Consider the following 17536-nt stretch of genomic DNA (forward strand, 5'->3'; position numbering starts at 1 on the left):
TAAAAAACAGCTTAAATCATAGAATTTGGGGGTAATTTTGATCCCAAAGTATTATTAACCTCAAAAAACATAATTTACACTCATTTTCAGCCTATTCTGAACACATCACACCTCACAATATTATTTTTAGTCCTAAAATTTGCACCGAGGTCGCTGTGTGAGTAAGATAAGCGACCCTAGTGGCCGACACAAACACCGGGCCCATCTAGGAGTGGCACTGCAGTGTCACGCAGGATGTCCCTTCCAAAAAACCCTCCCCAAACAGCACATGACGCAAAGAAAAAAAGAGGCGCAATGAGGTAGCTGACTGTGTGAGAAAGATAAGCGACCCTAGTGGCCGACACAAACACCGGGCCCATCTAGGAGTGGCACTGCAGTGTCACGCAGGATGTCCCTTCCAAAAAACCCTCCCCAAACAGCACATGACGCAAAGAAAAAAAGAGGCGCAATGAGGTAGCTGTGTGAGTAAGATTAGCGACCCTAGTGGCCGACACAAACACCGGGCCCATCTAGGAGTGGCACTGCAGTGTCACGCAGGATGGCCCTTCCAAAAAACCCTCCCCAAACAGCACATGACGCAAAGAAAAAAAGAGGCGCAATGAGGTAGCTGACTGTGTGAGTAAGATTAGCGACCCTAGTGGCCGACACAAACACCGGGCACATCTAGGAGTGGCACTGCAGTGTCACGCAGGATGTCCCTTCCAAAAAACCCTCCCCAAACAGCACATGACGCAAAGAAAAAAAGAGGCGCAATGAGGTAGCTGTGTGAGTAAGATTAGCGACCCTAGTGGCCGACACAAACACCGGGCCCATCTAGGAGTGGCACTGCAGTGTCACGCAGGATGTCCCTTCCAAAAAACCCTCCCCAATCAGCACATGATGCAAAGAAAAAGAAAAGAAAAAAGAGGTGCAAGATGGAATTATCCTTGGGCCCTCCCACCCACCCTTATGTTGTATAAACAAAACAGGACATGCACACTTTAACCAACCCATCATTTCAGTGACAGGGTCTGCCACACGACTGTGACTGATATGACGGGTTGGTTTGGACCCCCCCCAAAAAAGAAGCAATTAATCTCTCCTTGCACAAACTGGCTCTACAGAGGCAAGATGTCCACCTCATCTTCACCCTCCGATATATCACCGTGTACATCCCCCTCCTCACAGATTATCAATTCGTCCCCACTGGAATCCACCATCTCAGCTCCCTGTGTACTTTGTGGAGGCAATTGCTGCTGGTCAATGTCTCCGCGGAGGAATTGATTATAATTCATTTTAATGAACATCATCTTCTCCACATTTTCTGGATGTAACCTCGTACGCCGATTGCTGACAAGGTGAGCGGCGGCACTAAACACTCTTTCGGAGTACACACTTGTGGGAGGGCAACTTAGGTAGAATAAAGCCAGTTTGTGCAAGGGCCTCCAAATTGCCTCTTTTTCCTGCCAGTATAAGTACGGACTGTGTGACGTGCCTACTTGGATGCGGTCACTCATATAATCCTCCACCATTCTATCAATGTTGAGAGAATCATATGCAGTGACAGTAGACGACATGTCCGTAATCGTTGTCAGGTCCTTCAGTCCGGACCAGATGTCAGCATCAGCAGTCGCTCCAGACTGCCCTGCATCACCGCCAGCGGGTGGGCTCGGAATTCTGAGCCTTTTCCTCGCACCCCCAGTTGCGGGAGAATGTGAAGGAGGAGATGTTGACAGGTCGCGTTCCGCTTGACTTGACAATTTTGTCACCAGCAGGTCTTTCAACCCCAGCAGACCTGTGTCTGCCGGAAAGAGAGATCCAAGGTAGGCTTTAAATCTAGGATCGAGCACGGTGGCCAAAATGTAGTGCTCTGATTTCAACAGATTGACCACCCGTGAATCCTTGTTAAGCGAATTAAGGGCTGCATCCACAAGTCCCACATGCCTAGCGGAATCGCTCCGTGTTAGCTCCTTCTTCAATGCCTCCAGCTTCTTCTGCAAAAGCCTGATGAGGGGAATGACCTGACTCAGGCTGGCAGTGTCTGAACTGACTTCACGTGTGGCAAGTTCAAAGGGCATCAGAACCTTGCACAACGTTGAAATCATTCTCCACTGCACTTGAGACAGGTGCATTCCATCTCCTATATCGTGCTCAATTGTATAGGCTTGAATGGCCTTTTGCTGCTCCTCCAACCTCTGAAGCATATAGAGGGTTGAATTCCACCTCGTTACCACTTCTTGCTTCAGATGATGGCAGGGCAGGTTCAGTAGTTTTTGGTGGTGCTCCAGTCTTCTGTACGTGGTGCCTGTACGCCTAAAGTGTCCCGCAATTTTTCTGGCCACCGACAGCATCTCTTGCACGCCCCTGTCGTTTTTAAAAAAATTCTGCACCACCAAATTCAAGGTATGTGCAAAACATGGGACGTGCTGGAATTTGCCCATATTTAATGCACACACAATATTGCTGGCGTTGTCCGATGCCACAAATCCACAGGAGAGTCCAATTGGGGTAAGCCATTCCGCGATGATCTTCCTCAGTTGCCGTAAGAGGTTTTCAGCTGTGTGCGTATTCTGGAAAGCGGTGATACAAAGCGTAGCCTGCCTAGGAAAGAGTTGGCGTTTGCGAGATGCTGCTACTGGTGCCGCCGCTGCTGTTCTTGCGGCGGGAGTCCATACATCTACCCAGTGGGCTGTCACAGTCATATAGTCCTGACCCTGCCCTGCTCCACTTGTCCACATGTCCGTGGTTAAGTGGACATTGGGTACAACTGCATTTTTTAGGACACTGGTGAGTCTTTTTCTGACGTCCGTGTACATTCTCGGTATCGCCTGCCTAGAGAAGTGGAACCTAGATGGTATTTGGTAACGGGGGCACACTGCCTCAATAAATTGTCTAGTTCCCTGTGAACTAACGGCGGATACCGGACGCACGTCTAACACCAACATAGTTGTCAAGGACTCAGTTATCCGCTTTGCAGTAGGATGACTGCTGTGATATTTCATCTTCCTCGCAAAGGACTGTTGAACAGTCAATTGCTTACTGGAAGTAGTACAAGTGGGCTTACGACTTCCCCTCTGGGATGACCATCGACTCCCAGCGGCAACAACAGCAGCGCCAGCAGCAGTAGGCGTTACACGCAAGGATGCATCGGAGGAATCCCAGGCAGGAAAGGACTCGTCAGACTTGCCAGTGACATGGCCTGCAGGACTATTGGCATTCCTGGGGAAGGAGGAAATTGACACTGAGGGAGTTGGTGGGGTGGTTTGCGTGAGCTTGGTTACAAGAGGAAGGGATTTACTGGTCAGTGGACTGCTTCCGCTGTCACCCAAAGTTTTTGAACTTGTCACTGACTTATTATGAATGCGCTGCAGGTGACGTATAAGGGAGGATGTTCCGAGGTGGTTAACGTCCTTACCCCTACTTATTACAGCTTGACAAAGGGAACACACGGCTTGACACCTGTTGTCCGCATTTCTGGTGAAATACCTCCACACCGAAGAGCTGATTTTTTTGGTATTTTCACCTGGCATGTCAACGGCCATATTCCTCCCACGGACAACAGGTGTCTCCCCGGGTGCCTGACTTAAACAAACCACCTCACCATCAGAATCCTCCTGGTCAATTTCCTCCCCAGCGCCAGCAACACCCATATCCTCCTCATCCTGGTGTACTTCAACACTGACATCTTCAATCTGACTATCAGGAACTGGACTGCGGGTGCTCCTTCCAGCACTTGCAGGGGGCATGCAAATAGTGGAAGGCGCATGCTCTTCACGTCCAGTGTTGGGAAGGTCAGGCATCGCAAACGACACAATTGGACTCTCCTTGTGGATTTGGGATTTCAAAGAACGCACAGTTCTTTGCGGTGCTTTTGCCAGCTTGAGTCTTTTCAGTTTTCTAGCGAGAGGCTGAGTGCTTCCATCCTCATGTGAAGCTGAACCACTAGCCATGAACATAGGCCAGGGCCTCAGCCGTTCCTTGCCACTCCGTGTGGTAAATGGCATATTGGCAAGTTTACGCTTCTCCTCCGACAATTTTATTTTAGGTTTTGGAGTCCTTTTTTTTCTGATATTTGGTGTTTTGGATTTGACATGCTCTGTACTATGACATTGGGCATCGGCCTTGGCAGACGACGTTGCTGGCATTTCATCGTCTCGGCCATGACTAGTGGCAGCAGCTTCAGCACGAGGTGGAAGTGGATCTTGATCTTTCCCTAATTTTGGAACCTCAACTTTTTTGTTCTCCATATTTTATAGGCAGAACTAAAAGGCACCTCAGGTAAACAATGGAGATGGATGGATTGGATAGTTTACTAGTATACAATTATGGACGGACTGCCACGGTTAGGTGGTATAAAAAAACCACGGTTAGGTGGTATATATTATAATAATAATACAATTATGGATGGACGGACTGCCTGCCGACTGCCGACACAGAGGTAGCCACAGCCGTGAACTACCGCACTGTACACTGGTTGATAAAGAGATAGTAGTATACTCGTAACAACTAGTATGACACTATGACGACGGTATAAAGAATGAAAAAAAAACCACGGTTAGGTGGTATATATTATAATAATAATACAATTATGGATGGACGGACTGCCTGCCGACTGCCGACACAGAGGTAGCCACAGCCGTGAACTACCGCACTGTACACTGGTTGATAAAGAGATAGTAGTATACTCGTAACAACTAGTATGACACTATGACGACGGTATAAAGAATGGAAAAAAAACCACGGTTAGGTGGTATATATTATAATAATAATACAATTATGGATGGACGGACTGCCTGCCGACTGCCGACACAGAGGTAGCCACAGCCGTGAACTACCGCACTGTACACTGGTTGATAAAGAGATAGTAGTATACTCGTAACAACTAGTATGACACTATGACGACGGTATAAAGAATGAAAAAAAAACCACGGTTAGGTGGTATATATTATAATAATAATACAATTATGGATGGACGGACTGCCTGCCGACTGCCGACACAGAGGTAGCCACAGCCGTGAACTACCGCACTGTACACTGGTTGATAAAGAGATAGTAGTATACTCGTAACAACTAGTATGACACTATGACGACGGTATAAAGAATGGAAAAAAAACCACGGTTAGGTGGTATATATTATAATAATAATACAATTATGGATGGACGGACTGCCTGCCGACTGCCGACACAGAGGTAGCCACAGCCGTGAACTACCGCACTGTACACTGGTTGATAAAGAGATAGTAGTATACTCGTAACAACTAGTATGACACTATGACGACGGTATAAAGAATGGAAAAAAAACCACGGTTAGGTGGTATATATTATAATAATAATACAATTATGGATGGACGGACTGCCTGCCGACTGCCGACACAGAGGTAGCCACAGCCGTGAACTACCGCACTGTACACTGGTTGATAAAGAGATAGTAGTATACTCGTAACAACTAGTATGACACTATGACGACGGTATAAAGAATGGAAAAAAAACCACGGTTAGGTGGTATATATTATAATAATAATACAATTATGGATGGACGGACTGCCTGCCGACTGCCGACACAGAGGTAGCCACAGCCGTGAACTACCGCACTGTACACTGGTTGATAAAGAGATAGTAGTATACTCGTAACAACTAGTATGACACTATGACGACGGTATAAAGAATGAAAAAAAAACCACGGTTAGGTGGTATATATTATAATAATAATACAATTATGGATGGACGGACGGACTGCCGACTGCCGACACAGAGGTAGCCACAGCCGTGAACTACCGCACTGTACACTGGTTGATAAAGAGATAGTAGTATACTCGTAACAACTAGTATGACACTATGACGGTATAAAGAATGAAAAAAAAACCACGGTTAGGTGGTATATATTATAATAATAATACAATTATGGATGGACGGACTGCCTGCCGACTGCCGACACAGAGGTAGCCACAGCCGTGAACTACCGCACTGTACACTGGTTGATAAAGAGATAGTAGTATACTCGTAACAACTAGTATGACACTATGACGACGGTATAAAGAATGGAAAAAAAACCACGGTTAGGTGGTATATATTATTATAATAATAATACAATTATGGATGGACGGACTGCCTGCCGACTGCCGACACAGAGGTAGCCACAGCCGTGAACTACCGCACTGTACACTGGTTGATAAAGAGATAGTAGTATACTCGTAACAACTAGTATGACACTATGACGGTATAAAGAAAGAAAAAAAAATACCACGGTTAGGTGGTATATATTGTAATACAATTATGGATGGACGGACTGCCTGCCGAGTTCCGACTGCCGACACAGAGGTAGCCACAGCCGTGAACTACCGCACTGTACTGTGTCTGCTGCTAATATAGACTGGTTGATAAAGAGATAGTATACAATACATACAACAATATACTACTATACTGGTGGTCAGGCACTGGTCACCACTAGTCACACTGGCAGTGGCACTCCTGCAGCAAAAGTGTGCACTGTTTAATTTTAAATTAATATAATATTATGTACTCCTGGGGGCTCCTGCTATAACAACCTGCAGTGCTCCCCAGTCTCCCCCACAATTATTATAAGCTTTGCCTTTTATACATTGATGTGCAGCACACTGGGCTGAGCTGAGTGCACACAGACTGAGTCACACTGTGTGACTGGCTGCTGCTGTGTATCGTTTTTTTTCAGGCAGAGAACGGATATAGCAGAGAACGGATATATATTAAAATAAATAAAAGTTAACTAACAACAACTGCACTGGTCACTGTGGTAAACTCTGTCTGACTCTGCACAATCTCTCTCTCTCTTCTAATCTAATTTCTAATGGAGAGGACGCCAGCCACGTCCTCTCCCTATCAATCTCAATGCACGTGTGAAAATGGCGGCGACGCGCGGCTCCTTATATAGAATCCGAGTCTCGCGAGAATCCGACAGCGTCATGATGACGTTCGGGCGCGCTCGGGTTAACCGAGCAAGGCGGGAAGATCCGAGTCGCTCGGACCCGTGAAAAAAAACATGAAGTTCGGGCGGGTTCGGATTCAGAGGAACCGAACCCGCTCATCTCTAGTGCAATGTGTGCGACATGGCCCCTCCCGGTCCTAGGGGCCCGTGTACACCATTCACACTGCACAAATTATAGAAACGCCCATTCTACCCACACTGTTTTCTGTATAAATGCCACAGGGGATACATTGATACCCATGTATTTGGACGCTCTAAAATAATGTAGGAAAGTTGTGGATGCAAAAATAGGATTTTAATACCTACCGGTAAATCCTTTTCTCTTTGTCCGTACAGGATGCTGGGGACTCCAAAAGGACCATGGGGGGCATAGACGGGATCCGCAGGAGACATGGGCACTTTAAGACTTTAAAAGGGGTGTGAACTGGCTCCTCCCTCTATGCCCCTCCTCCAGACCTCAGTTATAGGAACTGTGCCCAGGGAGACGGACATTTCGAGTAAAAGGATTTTTGTTAAACTAAGAGTGAGATACATACCAGCTCACACCACAACACACCGTACAACATGGCTATTAAGAAAATACCAGTTAACAGCATGAACCAAAAACAGCAACAGGCTGAACATAACCAAAACACAACCTTTGTGTAACCAAAGCAACAACTATCAACGAGTACTGCAGATAGTGTCCGCACTGGGATGGGCGCCCAGCATCCTCTACGGACCAAGAGAAAAGGATTTACCGGTAGGTATTAAAATCCTATTTTCTCATACGTCCTAGAGGATGCTGGGGACACCAAAAGGACCATGGGGTTTATACCAAAGCTCCAGACCGGGCGGGAGAGTACGGACGACTCTGCAGCACCGATTGAGCAAACATGAGGTCCTCATCAGCCAGGTTATCAAACTTGTAGAACTTAGCAAAAGTGTTTGAACCCGACCAAGTAGCTGCTCGGCAAAGTTGAACCGCCGAGACTCCTCGGGCAGCCGCCCAAGATGAGCCCACCTTCCTGGTAGAATGGGCCTTCACCGAATCCGGGAACGGCAATCCAGCCGTAGAATGAGCATGCCGAATCGTATCACAGATCCAGCGTGCAATAGTCTGCTTTGAAGCAGGAGCCCCAATTTTGTTGGGAGCATACAGGATAAACAGAGTCTCTGTTTTCCTAATACGAGTCGTTCTAGCTACATACATTTTCAAAGCTCTGACTACATCGAGAGACTTTGAATCAGCCAAGGCTTCAGTAGCCACAGGCACCACAATAGGTTGGTTCATGTGAAACGAAGAAACCACCTTTGGCAGAAATTGTTGACGAGTTCTCAATTCCGCTCTATCCTCATGGAAGATCAAATACGGGCTCTTGTGAGACAAAGCCGCTAATTCCGACACCCGCCTTGCGGATGCCAAGGCCAAAAGCATGACCACTTTCCAAGTGAGAAATTTTAACTCAACCTTTCGTAAAGGTTCAAACCAGTGTGACATAAGAAACTGCAACACCACGTTAAGGTCCCATGGTGCCACTGGGGGCACAAATGGAGGTTGGATGGGCAGCACTCCTTTCACGAAAGTCTGAACCTCTGGAAGGGCGGCCAATTCTTTTTGAAAGAAAATCGATAAGGCCGAAATCTGCACTTTAATGGAGCCTAACGTTAGGCCCGCATCCACACCTGCTTGCAAAAAATGGAGAAAACGACCCAGCTGAAATTCGTCCGTAGGAGCCTTCTTGGATTCACACCAAGACACATATTTTCTCCAAATACGGGGATAATGCTTCGCCGTTACTTCTTTTCTAGCTTTAAGTAGAGTGGGGATGACTTCATCGGGAATACCCTTCCGAGCTAGGATTTGACGTTCAACCGCCACGCCGTCAAACGCAACCGCGGTAAGTCTGGGAACACGCACGGCCCTTGCTGCAACAGGTCCTCTCTTAGAAGAAGAGGCCAGAGATCTCCTATGAGTAATTCCTGAAGATCCGGATACCAGGTCCTCCGTGGCCAATCTGGAACAATGAGTATCGCCTGAACCCTTGTTCTTCTTATGATCCTTATCACCTTTGGAATGAGTGGAAGTGGAGGGAACACATATACCGACTGAAACACCCATGGTGTCACCAGGGCGTCCACCAGAGGCAGAACTCTGGGAGGCAACGGAGTCATCTGCCGCTGGGCTCCTGCTCTGAAGGGGGGCACCTCTCCTCCCATTCTGTGACACCATTGAATTAAGTTAATTGATAGCTGCCGCTGTCTTTTCAGTGGCCGACTTCCTCACTGGTCCCTGCACCTTACAAGTCACACCCTCTTTATTATACTGAATAAACACATTTTACAAGTCTCATACCCAGGATTAGAAACCACAACCTATTACACTGGAAGCAGACGCTATACTAATGAAGCTGTTTGCTCCTGTATCGGAAATATGAGAATTTTAACTATATGAAGTTACATCTCTGACAATTAAACGTAACGTCATAAAGTTAGAATTCTCATGCTTCCTCTACAGGAGCAAATAGCTCCATCAGTAAAGTGTCTGCTGTTAGTGTAACAGGTCATGGGTTCTAATCCTGGGTATGACTGCTAAGAAATGTGTGTTCAAAATAAAAGACAAATGTATAAATACAGTATATACATTTTTTTCAAAACACTCCATATACACAAATATGTATATGGAGTGCCTTCAAAGTGAAGCACTTCTGCATACAGCAGTGAGATATGTTGTGTAACCTGGGGACAACATCATGACACCACTAGGTTAAGCATGTGGTGGAGACCAAAATATCAGTATAGGGTAGGTCTAAATATATTAGATCTAGTGTTTTTCTTCCTAATCCCAAACTACAGTAAGATTGTGTGGGCATGTATATTGTTCCCTTGTGGTATACCATACACAGGGATAATGGATACCTAAACTATATGCCGTAGATATTGAACATGCGCCCAGAACAGGGGGTGTGGTTACACCTCATGGGGCATGCCCAAGTTATGGAACGTGCCCAAGTCATGGGGCGTGACCTTGTGGCATGCCCCCATCTCTCTGCATATGGGTCAAGAAGAGCGTAGGGAGATAGCTGCTCGGCTAGGCTTTTGGCTGGATCAGCCCATCAGGCCATCGGCCCTTCTGTCATTTGCTTGAAGTGCCCGATGGCCAGTCCGGACCTGTAGGAAAGTAAGGGACTGTTAGCTTCAGTTGGATGAAAAACACTGGTCTAATGCCAGACAATTAGGATAAAGTTGGGGTGGGCAGGGGTTAAAGTGTGTGTGTGGGGGGGGGGGGGGGGGGTGGAAACAAGGTGGAAATGGGTTCCACCACCTGTAATGGTAGGGTAAACTAGTTCCAAAACCTCCTTTGCCCCGCACAGTAATTCCAACAGAAAAACCTGCCCCATCACCTACTGTACATCAATAGATAATGCAGGCAGCGCTAGTGTTACTGATGAGCTGCAGCCACCTACTTCTTCCTCAGGTCCTGGTGGCTCCGTGCTCCTCCTTCATTTACTGCCCACCCACCCCTGGTACTCACACACGCTGTGTCTGTTGGACAGCATTCTTCCCCTCTTCAGGTCCAAGTGACTTAATTTTCCAGCATGGAGTATGTTATGGCATGCTGTCACCGCTGCTGAAGTGGAGAGGAGCCATGAAGAGGAGCAGGCTCTGTGCATCTTGAAGACAAGATGAGAGTTGGCTGGAGGAATAAGAGAAGTGGGGTAGCTGCTGGAGGGACACAGGCGGTGAGCTGCTGGAGTGACAGATGCAGAGCTGTGTATAAGGGGCACTACTGTGAGCAATATGTGTATAATCAGTGCAAATGTGGTCATTATGTATAAGTGGCACTACTATTGTGGGCATTATGTGTAAGGGGCACTACTGCTGTGGGAATTGTGTATAAGGGGAACTACTATGGGCATTGTATATAAGGGGCACTACTGTGTGGCATAACATGTATAGAGGGTACCATTGTGTAGTGCAATGTGAATAAAGGGCACTACTAAGTGACGTAACCTGAATAAAGGGCATTACTATGTGGTGTAATATGAATCAGAGGCACTACTGCAGTGTAATGTAAATAAGATTGTGCTTCTATGTGGTGTAATTTGAACTGGGGGTACTATTATGTGGCCTAAAATAATCTAATATGGGTTTTGTTAGATGAGTGCTCGGGATTGTCAAGAGAAAACTAATTTATTTTATGAAAGAGGTACACCATCCTGACAAATAATGCAGACTGTTACATCATTAGATTGTGAGCGTCATTTTGAAAGTGTCATTATATCAGGAAATAAATAGTCCATTAATGTATACATTTCTAACACACTCACTAAAAATAAGACTTAAGTAGGAAACTGTTAATAAATAAATAGATAAATAAATATAGTTGATAATAAAAGAAATGAAGACCGTTTACGCTGTGATTCACAGTAACTCTAAAGACACATATTTTAATAAAAGTAAATAATAAAAAAGTTCTCCCAAATCTCCCACACAAGAATGAAGGTTATTTCATTTTTTATACGCAGATCAGACAGACCAAGGGCATAAAATGCTAAATATTTAAAAAAGGAAATGTTTTGCAAAGACAAATGCTTGGAAAATATGCTAACCACATGCACATTACTGTGTGTGTCAACATTGTACTCTTTGTGTGCAACTAGCAGCAACGGCTGTATAGCTGTGGAAAATCTCAATTTCTCAAGACACTTTCAGGATCTCTTGAGAACAGAACTACCGCTCATTCTGAGATTATATGCGTGATGCTCTCTGAAGGAGTTCATTAAAAATCAGCCTGTGGTGTAGAGGGATGTTACTAAAAGGCTGACACATAATCCCCATAAAATAAATATATTTCATTTCTCATCTTATTGCTTTTATTTCTAACCAGGTATTATTGCAGTCATATTGGCATTTATTAATATTTCCTTATGACTTAGCAATGAGCCAAACATATCCTGGTTACCTTGCAATCTTAATGCACTAGGCACAGTTATTCCGCCAGGTCCTAAATTAACAATAAGCATAGGATTTAGGTATTCCTGTTTAACAAGAATATGCAAAATCAGATTTGGTTCTGTATTTAGAATATGTAGATGTGGTGAAGCCAGAGGCGGAACTACCGCCAGTGCAACCAGTGCGTTGCACTGGGGCCCGCCACTGTCCAGGGGCCCAAAGCATGTAATGAGTCAAACTGACTCATTACATGCCGCTGTGTGCTGCGGGCAACCGCTGCCCGCAGCACACACCCGCCCGGACAGAGAGGAGAGGACACATTAGTCCCTTGAAATCAGGACTGTACCTCAGAAATTGGGGTCATGGTTGTGAGGTATGTACATTTCTGTTATTTAATTATGTTCTTAAAGTTGAGCCAAAAAAAAAACTGATCGCCAAATAAAGTCAAATAAGTTGCTGCAAAACATTTTTTTAAACTACTTTTTTCCGCCAGTTTACCCTGTTTAGTGTATATTTTTCTTTTCCCTTTTCCTTTTGCCATTCCATGCTGAATTAAGTGTTTCTCAATTCCATGTGGGATTAAGGAGGAATCCGACCCAAAGAGAATCCCCATTGTGTGCACCCTGTGGGCTGCCTTTCGGGGCTAATTGAATAGTCCCAGAGGATCAATGAAATTGCTGCTGCTAATTAAATTCCAACCTAAGTCATTTCACAGAGAATTGTTTTTCTATGCGGTAGCAACTTCTTAAAGTGTTTAAATGCGTGCAGACCTGCACTTGTTTCGGAATAAAGTACATGAGTTGCCAGGTGCTACACAAGTTTGATAAGGCTTGCTAGGAAAAGATAGCATTTAAGAAATTCTAACTGTCATAGATGTTCCTCTAATGAAGTACAAATCTGTGCCTGCGCCCCTGACCTCTGCCTTATTATTGATTACAAACCTGATCTTTGCAACATTTGACCATCCTGTCTAGCAGTTCCAAACAGCTAAGTCCATAAACTTGCGGTGATTCCTTGTAACTGTGGAGTCTGTTAAACTGCTCAGGTCACTGCTGTGAGTGCCAAAACTACACCGACAATAGAATCCTTCTAGGCAGGGGTGGTCTTCAGGTTGCCTAATGTTGGGATCCCGGCGCACAGTATACCGGCGCCGGAATCCCGACACTCGGCATACCGACAGATATTCTCCCTCGTGGGGGTCCTCAACCCCCGGGAGGGAGAATAACTAGCATGACGTGCGTAGCGCACCACCGTGCCCACAGCGTGGCAAGCACAGCGAGCCCGCAAGGGGCTCATTTGCACTCGCCACGCTGTCGGTATGCCGGAGGTCGGGCTCCCGGCGCCGGTATGCTGGTCGCCGGGAGCCCGGCCGCCGGCATACCATACAGTGGCGTAACTACTGCCCCCGCAGCCACTGTGGCTTGGGGGCGAGGGGCTGCGGGGGCGCCGCCACTGCTTTAGCGCAGATTGACATGCGGACGAGCGTCCGCACGTCAATCTGCTCTCACTAACCCTCCGCTGCTGTAAGGAGGGACACGGAGGGCACAGCGCGCACCTCTCCTGTGTCCCTCCTGGGTCTCCAGCGGGTCTAATAAAGGAAGTGCCGGCACATCCTTTAACAGACCCGCCGGAGACCCAGGAGGGACACAGGAGAGGCGCGCGCTGCGCCCTCCGTGTCCCTCCATCACAAAACAGCGGCGGAGCATATGCAGCACAGGGAGAGGTGGCTTATGTGGCACTGGGGGCATATGTGGCACTGGGGGTATATGTGTACCTGGCACATGGGGGGGCTATATTTGGCACTGGGGGCATGTGAGTACTTGGCACTGTGGGGGAATATCTGGCACTGGGGGCATATGTGGCACTGGGAGCACGGCCCTAGCAACAAGCACTACCCCCTAGCAACGAGCATGACACCCAGTGCATGAAACCCCTGGCAACGAGCATGACACCCAGTGCATGAAACCCCTGGCAACGAGCATGACACCCCGAGCATGAAAACCCCTGGCACCGTGCATGGAACCAAGAGCATGAAACCCCTGGCAACGAGCAGGTAATTTAAAAGTAATTAGAAGCCTTACTGTAGGACTTAATGTGTAATGGGCATTACGGCGCGGCATAATGTATTACAGACATTGCGGTGTGTGTCATAATGTGTCACAGGCATTACGGTGTGTGGCATACTATATCACGGGCATTGTGGTATGTGGTATAATGTCTCACGGGCATTGCAGTGTGGCATAATGTATAACGGGCATTGCGGTGTGTGGCATAGGTTATAACGGGCATTGCGGTATGTGTCACAGGCATTACGGTGTATGGTATACTATATCACGGGCATTGTGATATGTGGTATAATGTCTCAGGGTCATTGCAGTGTGTGGCATAATGTATCACGGACATTGCGGTGTGTGTCATAATGTGTCAGGCATTACGGTGTGCTGTATACTATATCACGGGCATTGTGGTATGTGGTATAATATCTCAGGGTCATTGCGGTGTATGTCATAATGTGTCACAGACATTGTATGTGCTATAATGTATCAGGGGCATTGCAGTGTGTAGCATAATGTATAACGGGCATTGCGATTCCTGTCATAATGTGTCACAGGCATTACGGTGTGTTGTATACTATATCACGGGCATTGTGGTATGTGGTATAATGTCTCAGGGTCATTGTGGTGTGTGTCATAATGTGTCACAGACATTGTATGTGCTATAATGTATCAGGGGCATTGCAGTGTGTAGCATAATGTATAACGGGCATTGCGATTCCTGTCATAATGTGTCGGGGGCATTACGGTGTGTGGCATAATGTGTCGGGGGCATTACGGTGTGTGCACATTGTGTCATGTGCATTATTGTGTGCGGCATAATGTCTAAGGGCCATTACAGTATGTGGCATAATGTATACTGGGCACTACTATAAGGAGGAAAAATGACAAATAATGTAAGGGGCATGAATCAGGATTATTTTTCTTTCCTGTGGTGGCTAACGTCTGGGCGTGCAGGTTGCAAAACTGGGGTATAAGGTAGTCCTTTTCCTGCAATGCCACGCCCCTTTATGCGAAGCCACGCCCATTTCAACGAAGTCACACCCCCTTCGGCGCGCGCATGTTTGTCCCTTTACTAGTGCCAATTATGGGGGATGGGAGGATGGGGGGATGAGGGGGGGGGGGGGGGACTCCGAAGAATTTTTTGGCTTGGGGGAGAAAAATTTCTAGTTACGTCACTGATACCATACTACACCCCTAGGCAGTCTGCCATTTGAAAAAGCATCACCTAAAGGTCTGCAAAGATCTTGGCGCATTGAAAAGTTATATTATAAGTTAGTAAAATGTTAATTGACTGAAGGAACACACCCAGTCCAGCAGTGGGAATGGAATAAAAACTACCACCTTCATGCTTTGTGCATTTAAATTAATTCCAGGTGAGTAAGTTCAATTTGTTTGTGGTACAATGAGAACATTTGGTTACAGAACAAAAAAAGCTTCCTTGTATGTTTATACCGAGTGTCCGGTGGGTCTTGGCTGGCCACATGGTTCACCGGCATTGGTACAAGCATGCAGGTACGCTCGGGTATGGAGTACCCTGAAGAATATGGCAGCAGGTACGCAGTACCACCCACTGCACACTTTGTACCTGTGACTGCCATTACCACAATTATAATGCGCTGCCAAGCAACAAGACCATGGTATTTGGCAGCATGACGGCGCCTTCCACTTTGTCAGGGCTACAGGGAGCGCAACGGTGACATCATGAGATCACATCACGCTTCCTCTCCTGGCGGCCGAGGCTGGCACTAAGAGAGGAGCCTGAGGACTGGGCTGGGTGCCTTTTCCCACAGTGTCCAGCTGTTTCCCTTCACTCAGCTCAAGTGACGCATCGGCACTAAGCGACTTTTGTTCTTCACAGGCTGGGCTGCCGGGCATGTCTCTGGCTTCACTGTGAGGGGGAATTAATTTTTTTATATAATGTGGACGCTAATTTATATTTTTATTATTATGGGGGCATTACTATATATTTATATTGTAATGTGGGACACTACTATATATGTCTTTTATTATGGGGGCATTACTATATTTTTCTATTGTAATGTGGACATTACTATTTATTTCTATTATTATTGGGCATTACTATATATTTCTTTTGTAATGTGGTACACTACTATATATGTCTATTATTATGGGGGCATTACTATATATTTCTTTTGTAATGTGGACTCTACTATATATGTCTATTATTCTTGGGCATTACTATTTAATTCTATTGTAACGTGGACACTACTATGTATTTCTATTATTATGGGGGCATTACTATATATTTCTATTGTAATGTGGGACACTACTATATATGTCTATTATTATGGGGGCATTACTATATATTTCTTTTGTAATGTGGACACTACCATATATGTCTATTATTCTGGGGCATTACTATATATTTATTTTGTAATGTGGGACACTACTCTCTTTGTCTATTATTATGGGGCATTACTATATATTTGTTTTGTAATGTGGGACACTACTATATATATCTATTATTCTGGGGCATTACTATATAATTCTATTGTAATGTGGACACTACTATACATTTCTATTATTATGAGGGCATTACTATGCATTTCTATTGTGATGTGGGACACTACTATATATTTCTGTTATACCGGGGGCACTACTACAGTATATATTCCTGTTATTAAGGTGGCATTACTATGTATTTTTATTAAATTGGGGGCATTACAATATATTTCTATTATACTGGGGGCATTACAATCTATTTCTATTATACTGGAGGCAGTACTATATATTTCTAGCCTTGCCTCCAGAGTGCAAAGAAAAGGTACTGTGCAGTGTGGCCACACCCCTAGTGTAATGTATCCACTCCCCCTAGTGTCATGTGGCCATGCCCCCTCATGACACATGACCATGTCCATTTTTGTCACACTCGGTACCACTAAGAAAATATTTCTACTTGCACCACTGGTCACTGGCTATACAGTGCATCCGGAAAGTTTTCACAGCGCTTGACTTTTTTCACAATTTGTTATGTTACAGCCTTATTCCAAAATGGAATAAATTCATTTTTTCCCCTCAGAATTCTACACACAATACCCCATAATGACAATGTGAAAAAAGTTTTTTTTGAGATTTTTGCAAATTTATTAAAAATAAAAAACTAAGAAATCACATGTACATATGTATTCACAGCCTTTGCTCAATACTTTGTTGATGCAGCTTTGGCAGCAATTACAGCCTCAAGTCTTTTTGAATATGATACCACAAGCTTGGCACACCTATCTTTGGGCAGTTTCGGCCATTCCTCTTTGCAGCACCTCTCAAGCTCCATCAGGTTGGATGGGAAGCGTTGGTGCACAGCCATTTTCAGATCTCTCCAGAGATGTTCAATCAGATTCAAGTCTGGGCTCTGGCTGGGCCACTAAAGTACATTCACAGAGTTGTCCTGAAGCCACTACTTTTATATCTTGGCTGTGTGCTTAGGGTCCTTGTCCTGCTGAAAGATAAACCGTCACCCCAGTCTGAGTGGCTTCCGTCTGGCCACTCTATTATACAGGCCTGATTGGTGGATTGCTGCAGAGATGGTTCTCCTTCTGGAAGGTTCTCCTCTCTCTACAGAGGAATGCTGTAGCTCTGATAGAGT

This window comes from Pseudophryne corroboree, chromosome 3, assembly GCF_028390025.1.
Source record: "Pseudophryne corroboree isolate aPseCor3 chromosome 3, aPseCor3.hap2, whole genome shotgun sequence".
NCBI lineage: Eukaryota > Metazoa > Chordata > Amphibia > Anura > Myobatrachidae > Pseudophryne > Pseudophryne corroboree.